We start from the raw sequence: 8,090 nt of genomic DNA, 5'->3' as shown, positions 1-8,090 counted from the left end.
CTACTGGATAAGGTAAATGAAGACGAGCACTTGGCATTCATAAACCTAAGATGCTTTCCGCCCTGATATTGTATGCATCTGAAAGCAATGGTTAAGAGCATGGATTTGGGTGTCAAAAGACCAGGTTTCAAATACTTTTCTACTGTGTGACTTTAGGGCAATTACTTATATTCTATAGCACAGTTTTCTCATCCATAGATTGAGAGTGATAGTAGTTAGTGTCTACCACATAGAGTTGACAAGTACATTAAATGTGCTAATACACGTTAAGTACTTAGAATCAGGGCTGGCATAAAGTGAACCCTGTGAAACATCTGCTATTGTGAATCCACAGCTGAAAAAAAGAAGGTGTCAATTATGAACCCAAGAATTATGACATGTGATCTCCATAGTCAACCTTACTGTCCAGTGCCTTCAAGAAGACCCAGGAAGAGGCCCAACAAGCTACAACATTATGGGTGGAAAAAAGGGGTCCTTTGACTTTGCACAAACCCAGACATACAACCACACATCTATCACCATTGAGATTGATTCCTGCCTTGTCTACTGTGTACCTGCTAACAGCAAATAAAAACAGAAAACAATATGAGTAGAACAACTCCATCTTCCTGTGCATAATGGGTGGTAATAAATCATTCATCAGCAGAAAAACAAGTGAGTGATCATGCATTTCAGTAAATAAATCACCCATCAGCAATGTTTCTGCAAACTGAAATGAGAAACATCTGCAGGGAACTGAGCACGCCTACCAAGATGGATAAGTCAGGCACACCATTAGTCTGCATTAGAGTCTCGATGATTTTAGGGGAAAGTCCATCTCCTGGCTGATGACTCCAACCTCAGGTGTTAGTATATAGTAATTCGACCTTGTCCTACTGACATCGAGTCCTAAACAGTCTGTTTCCTGGCATGTAAGAGAAATTTATAACTGGTATGAAAAAAGCAAGCTTCCTGCACATCAGCTGGGAAACTTGCATTTCAGAAGCCATCCAGACCAGAGATGTGCTTCTGACACATTTTGGATACAAGCTGAAAATCAGGAAGGTGATTTTGACAAACCAAATACATAATTTTAAGAATGAAATATTTCACCCTGAGGGAAATATTTTAAAAATTGCCTATCAAAGAAAGTCATAAAATCTTGAAGCTGAAAGGGACCTTAGAAATTAATGAGCTCAGTGTTAGTGTGGTAAGATTAAGGTGACTTTTCCCAAGATCATAAAGTTAGTGAGGGTCGAAGCTGGGAGTGGGCCCTAAGTCTCTAATTTCTCAGCCCAGGCTAAGATAAGAAAAATAAGGAAACTGAGGCTCAGAATTATTAAGTAACTTGCCTAAAGTCAAACTGTGACTAGGAGGAAGGTTTATGGCTGGAAGTTGCCTTTCTTATCCTAATATTCTTGTTTTTAATATCCTCACTATAGGACCCCCATTGTGAGGTTGAGAAATTATGTTGTGTTCCCAGGATGTGGCTTATAGCATGACATATATTCAATAAATTTTATCTAATATTAAAATGATAGAAATAAGAAAGTAGGATCATTTTGTTGAATTGTCATTATTTTTCAACAGTACTCAAAATATGGAATGCTTGAGTCGTAGACATATAATCCCACACAACATAGCATCTAATCAGGATATTTTACCTCTTTATGATGAAAGAGACATAGGAGTGGGTCCAGGACTGTGGGATCTACTGGTTAAATCACCCAGTTATTGATGGCCTGGCTGGAGTGTTGAAATAGTGTGTTAATGGCATGGCTGATGCACTAACTTGGAGACAACCCCTTGTGAGGTTAGGATGCCACGCTCCTGTATTCAGTAGATACATTAAATAAGAGACTTTTAATATGGCCCTGTGTCCCCAATAGGAAAAATGCATGAATCCAGACAACAAAAGTTGGAAGCAGGAGTGGTCCTTGTATTATCATCCCTGGTGATGCACAGTGGGAGGAGTCATACTTCCTTGATCCCCAGCTCTGGGATCTACAGCATTAGAAGTCCTCTACTCCAAAGAGGTGCAAGGATCCCAATGAACTCCAAACTACCACTGGCTCTTGTGCACTTTGGGTTTCTTGCATCCAGAGCTCATCAGGCAAAAATGAGTTACCATCTTGTCACAGGTAATTGACCCTGACCAGCAGGGTAACAGGTGGTAGGACTCCTGTTACAAGATGGAAGCAAAGAAGAATATGTGTCCACCCTGGGTGACCCACGTGGGCATCTCTCAGTACTCTCTTGCCAAATGCGACTGTGATTGGATGAATGGAGAAATCCTGGCTGAAAAACAGAATAGCTATCAGGATCTGAGACCCAAGAAGAATGAAGGTTTGCGTTGTACACAGTAACCCACCAAGACCAGTAGAGGTGATTACTGACAGTGAGGGATTTAGAATGGATAGTGGAAGAAAGATAGGACAAACACCAGCTCTGGTCCCACAACCAACTGCAGCAAAATGGTCTGAGATTCATCCCACTAACCTCCCTATTACAAGTTTCCCCTCACATAGAGAGGGCCACCTTCATAAAATCAAAGAGTAGAGTGGTTACCAGGGTCTGGGGAGAGGGGAAAAGGGGGAACTACTAGGCAACAATCATAAAGTTTCAGTTCAGCAAGATGAGTAAGTTCTATAGATCTGTACAACATTGACCTTATAGTTGATAAGATTGTACCATACTCTTAAAAACTTGTTAAGGGAGTCAAAACTCAGCATTCAGACAAGCCACACTAATAATTAAATATACAGAGACATAGAATATACATATTTATATGCTCATATATATGAGAATACTACAGACACAGAACATTTAGCCAATCATTTCCACTGTAAAATGGCCCAAATATAGTGGGTGATGGGCGCATTCCAGATGGACTATTTTATGAGAACCTAATATGACATTTCATACCATATCATTGGTCACTGGAAAAACAATGATAATAAGACAAAGTCCTTGACCTTAGCTAGCTCTCAGGCCAGGAGAGAGAGTTGGTTTCCTAAACAGCTTATTTTTGATTTGGAAATATCAGGCTGTGGGGAGATTCCAATTTCTTTTCACCCAGACATGTTTTTAGTTTCATATATCAGTTATGCCTGTACAAATGGAAGCGCTAGACAAATCTGAATGCTAAATGTGAAATAAACTTTGCTGTCAGGCATAATTTAGTGACCCATATTTTTTCCTTCTCATTGGTCAAATATTTTAGTTATCACTAATTCCCAGTTATTTTAGCCCAGTCAGCTTCCAAGAGAGATCCTTCTTCCCAGAATTATTTGTTTCTAGGCTGCAAAAATTACCGATATCTGAGATAAGTACACTTGGTAGTTCACCAAAGCGAAGAGGAATTGGAGATGGCCTAAGTTCATGTTCCTGCTTAAAAAAAAAAATGGTTGAGACCAGAAGGGCTAAAAGGTGTATTCCTGTGCCATGAGGGGCAGTGCTCTAAAGGGGTTATTTTGTACCGTAAACAACAGAGTCCCCTGAGTCAGCATCTTCCTCTGGTGCAGAAGCTGCATGTGTATCATTAAGCTCTCAGCTAACTTCCAGGTGAGCATAAGGGTCCTGCTCGAGTCCGGGCCCCCTTTGATTTTTACTGGAACTTTGTTGCTCCCAATTTTCACGTGTGTGTGATCTTATAGGGGGTTTGTTGTTAGACTTGTTCTACGAGATGCAAAGTGATGCCCTTTAGCCACAACCATCATTTTTGATTGAGTCAGATAGTTTCCTAGTTTCTTCTCTCAACTTTGTAAATGGAGCAAAGTTTTCTGAGGGAGGCTTATATCATTACTCCTACATTCCCCTCACCACAATTTTTCAAAAAGAGGAATGGTATGTGAGTTTCATTAATACTATTAGGGGTCGACTACATTTTAAAAGAATCTTCTTTGAAAAACAATATTCAGAATAATGCAATAAGAAACTTTCCAATTCTTCAACACTAAGAGAACAAACAGACAATCTATTAGTTATCCATTCCAGTGGAATTTCCAGGAAGGCTTCACAAATAAACACTTCTTGAAGTTCCAAGAAAATGTTACATCATGCATAAAAATAAATTAAAAAAAAAAAAGCAATGTCATCATTGTCTTTTTAAAAAGTATACTTGGGAAGCTGGGACAAAGTGAGAGCGTAGCATAGACATATTTACACTACCAACTGTAAAATAGATAGCTAGTGAGAAGTTGCTGTATAACAAAAGGAGATCAACTCGATGATAGGTGATGACTTAGAAGGCCAGGACAGGGAGGGGGGGGAGGGAGTCACTGGAGGGAGGGGATATGGGGATATATGTATAAATACAGCTGATTCACTTTGGTGTGCCTCAAAAACTGGTACAAGAGTGTAAAGCAAATATATTCCAATAAAGAGCTTAAGAAAGAAAGAAAGAAAGAAAGAAAGAAAGAAAGAAAGAAAGAAAGAAAGAAAGAAAGAAAGAAAGAAGGAAAGAAGGAAGGAAGGAAGGAAGGAAGGAAGGAAAGAAAGAAAGAAAGAAAGAAAGAAAGAAAGAAAGAAAGAAAGAAAGAAAGAAAGAAAGAAAGAAAGAAAGAAAGAAAGAAAGAAAAATTTTAATGTAAAAGCAACTCTTTTTACCAGTGACTGGTAAATAGGACTGAATAACTTTTGGGACAATAAACATAGCAAAGGGGAAATGTTATCAGATAGTCCATTCCCTTACAAGCCAAAATAATTCTAACCAGAATAGTTTAGTTTCAGATTGGCTCTTCCTACAGGATTTATTAATATAATTTTTAAATTTTTCTAACAAGAAGGAAAAGTAAATTAGTTTCCAGTAGCTATGTGGTCCATGGGCAGGTACAGTTTTCTGAACCAATTTTCTGGTAAGTGTCAGAGATCCCAAGAATAATTTCTTCAAGTCTATACTTTATCCATTCTGCTGCCTCTAGCATCCCCTCAGTAAAGACTAGAAGAGAAAGAAAATCTCTCTGATCTTTTCAAAAAACAGGATGTAGAAAAGATGAAAAACAGTTAAAGTTGTGCAAATTTATATGTGAGAAAGGTAAAATTAGAGTGGCAAAGAAAGAAAAAAGAAAGGGAATTCTTGTAACTTGAGCATCTACTATGTGCCAGACACTGTTATAGGGGTGTTTGCTTTGTGGAAATAAATGAACACCACCCAAATAAGAACAAAAAGGGCTATTTACTGAGACCTGGCAGCAGCAAGGAAGTCAGCCACTGTCACTTGCATTTTGGCAGATTCCAAAACAGGCAAAAGAGTGGGAAAGCTTTAGAGCAGAGAAAAGAAAGGCTTTAAATATGCTTTGATGGCAGGCGGTGGGCACTGGGAAGCTGTAGCAGGGATAACAAGAAGAGGAACCTTCTATGTGACTGTTTGGGGTGCGTATTCGGTTTTCTCTGGTTGGTCCTGAGTTGGAAACAGAAATAGAAATTAGGAAAGCTGTCAGTTATTAATCAAGCCTTGCTCATTTGGAGTCAATTGTTACAAGGGTTATTGTTTGGCTTCCTGGATTTTTACTAGAATCAGCAGTCTGACTTCTAGAAGCCTGGCTTCCTGGGCTGTTTATTGTATAAGGGATTAGTTTCCTGGGCTGGTTGCTGCAGCTTCTGAGTCTGAATGTAATTTCATATGGTCGGGCCGTTCATTGTCCATTGGTACATCCAGGCTCTCAACATATATTTTCTTCTCATTTCAGTTTCACCTCCATTCTGTGAGTTAAAGATTATATCACCATTTTATGAAAAAAATAAACCAAACCTCAGAAGATGTCAAAATTTTGTCTGTAATGACTCAGTTGACAAGTTGCTGAGAAACAGACTAAACCCAAGTTTGTCAGCATATTACTCTTTATGAAAACAGAACACTTCAGATTGGTCCACTGTTTTAAGTCTTGGATTGTCAGGAAACACAAGCTTTCTTACTGATAAGAGTACTTAGGAAAATGTTCCCTTGGGTGTTGCTTAGGGCCAGCAATTCTACATGCCACACCCTAACTGCTTCCAAAGAAGCCTGCAGATCCCAGAAAGGTCTAACAGATGTAGAGCTGCTCCTCTTCATCAAAGTGCACGTGTTCTCTGTCCATCATTGTTTTCCTCTGTTCATCAGTTTCATATGACACACACTAAGTGCTAGAGGATAAAAAAAAAAAAAAAAAATGAATGAATTCACAGTTGTAGCCTGTGATTATTTCTTATGATAGTGGGTGGGAAAGATATTTAAATACACGATTATCATCAGCTAAGGGTCACGTGAGAGATAGCCCAGGCCACTGCAGGAGCTCACCATCAGGCACATTGCCTCTCGGAGATCAGGAGTTCAGGATCCAGAAAAGCTGGGTCACAAGGGCAGTGGCATCCAGGTGGAGGAGACTCATGTGCCTTTGTCCTGAGCTGTTTACTACCTGTTGCTTGGGCAACACACCCTCTCCCAAAGCTAAGCTATTTCTTGTAAAATTTGGTATCTTCCTTTGCTGGTATCTGTTTCCAGGACTGCCCTGATATTTCTGCAAGATCTTGTGTCATTGGCAGTAATTGGGGATAGGCAGGGTTTGGAGCCCAATTCCAGAGCTGCAATTCCATCAATTTTCTCTGATTTGTTTTCTCTGCCACAGGAAGTATGTGCTCAAGTTCATGCTGGCAAACAAAATATACTTTTCCTCAGAAACGGGCAAGTATTCAATAATTACAACTTACTGCAGGGCTCCTGGAGTAGGTGGAAACTGAAAATCAAGCTTTGATAAGGCTGCCATAAAAAATTACCATAGACTGGAGGGCTTTAAAACAATAGAAATCTATTTCCTCACAATTCTGGAGTCTGGAAGTCCAACATCGAGGTGTTGGCAGAGTTGGTTTCTTCTAAGGACTCTGTCTCCTTGGCTTGCAGATGGGCCCCTTCTTCCTTTGTCTTCACATGGTTTTTACTCCATGTATGTCTATATCCTAATCTCCTTTTCTTATGAGAACACTAGTCAGATGGAATCTGGACCCACCTAGTAACCTCATCTCACCTTAATTACCTCTTCAATAGCCCTATATCTATATACAGTTACATTCTGAGGTACTGGGGGTCAAGACCTCAGCATAGAAATGTGGAAGAACACAGTCCAGCCCATAACACAAGGCTTAAGTTTGGACATCAAGGTGGGTCTGTTGGAAGCTCCATCCCTGCATCTCAGTTTGGATTGAACTCTAATTCCTCTTCTGTAAGCCACAGCCAAGGAACCAGGAGCTTGGAAGTGTGAAATCTGGATGTCTGCTTCCGCCCACAGGACAAGCCTTGCCTGACCTGGAGGCTAGAAGCTGAGATCTTGCCCAATGCAAATATGCCCAGGAAGTAGAAATGGGAAGCATAACAAGGTCACGTGCCTTTAAAACATAACATCCTGCCCATTAATAAAGGGAAGTTGGAAAAATCTCAAGTTCTGAACAATGTGGTGAGCAACTCTGCCCCTGTGAAGGCAGAGTTGGAGGATAAAGTTGGGCTGGGGGATAAAGGAAGAAACTTAACTACAAGATCTCTCTACTACAGTCAGAGGCTAGATTAACATGGGAAGCAGGGCAGGAATTGCCTTCTTGCTCTGTCTGCTCTTTGGTTCCTGGCTATGACCCACATGCCCAAGACCATCCACATTCTCCTCCTGCCTCCACCTTGGCTTCCCAGCCTCAGCACCTACCAGAGCCTGGCTTCTTTTGCTCACCACCCAGCAGGATATTCTCTGTCTGTTTCACCATTTAGGAGCAAAGCATCCTTATCAACTCCTCAAGATCCAAGCTCTGCCGGGAACATGCTCTACATGAAATATATAGATCAAACCCCAAGGAGTTTGACATTTATATTTTTAATAGAGTTTTTTCCTTCTTAAAACACCCACAGGCTGTGACTGAAGTGGAAATGTTTGCTTTTAATTGCAGCGTGTGCTCCATTGGCTCTGAGGCTGCAAGTCCTCCCTCTCCCCAGAAGCATAATGTTTGTATCAAACAGAGCTGGGAATGCAAAGAGGAACAAAAGGTCTGAAATGCCATGTGATAAGAAAAATTCTTTTAAAACTCTTCAATAACAGGCATTTGGATAGAGCTTAATTCACAGAAGAGAAAGATTTAGTAGACAGGGCTACTAT

The 8,090-nt window shown here is 40.2% G+C and overlaps 1 long non-coding RNA gene across 1 annotated transcript in view; it reads right to left on the bottom strand.

Annotated features, from left to right (window-relative positions):
* Positions 1 to 5,812: 5,812 nt before the first annotated feature.
* LOC130835005 (uncharacterized) overlaps positions 5,813 to 8,090 on the bottom strand; it is a 32,661-nt gene continuing 30,383 nt past the window's right edge. Inside the window, exon 3 of the long non-coding RNA XR_009048813.1 lies at positions 5,813 to 6,102. This is a non-coding gene — a long non-coding RNA (uncharacterized LOC130835005). The remainder of the gene's footprint in view (positions 6,103 to 8,090) is intronic.

This window comes from Hippopotamus amphibius, chromosome 13 (genome assembly GCF_030028045.1).
Source record: "Hippopotamus amphibius kiboko isolate mHipAmp2 chromosome 13, mHipAmp2.hap2, whole genome shotgun sequence".
Classification (NCBI taxonomy): domain Eukaryota; kingdom Metazoa; phylum Chordata; class Mammalia; order Artiodactyla; family Hippopotamidae; genus Hippopotamus; species Hippopotamus amphibius.
Note: the sequence above shows the minus strand (reverse complement) of the source record. Positions and strands in the feature narration are given on the sequence as shown.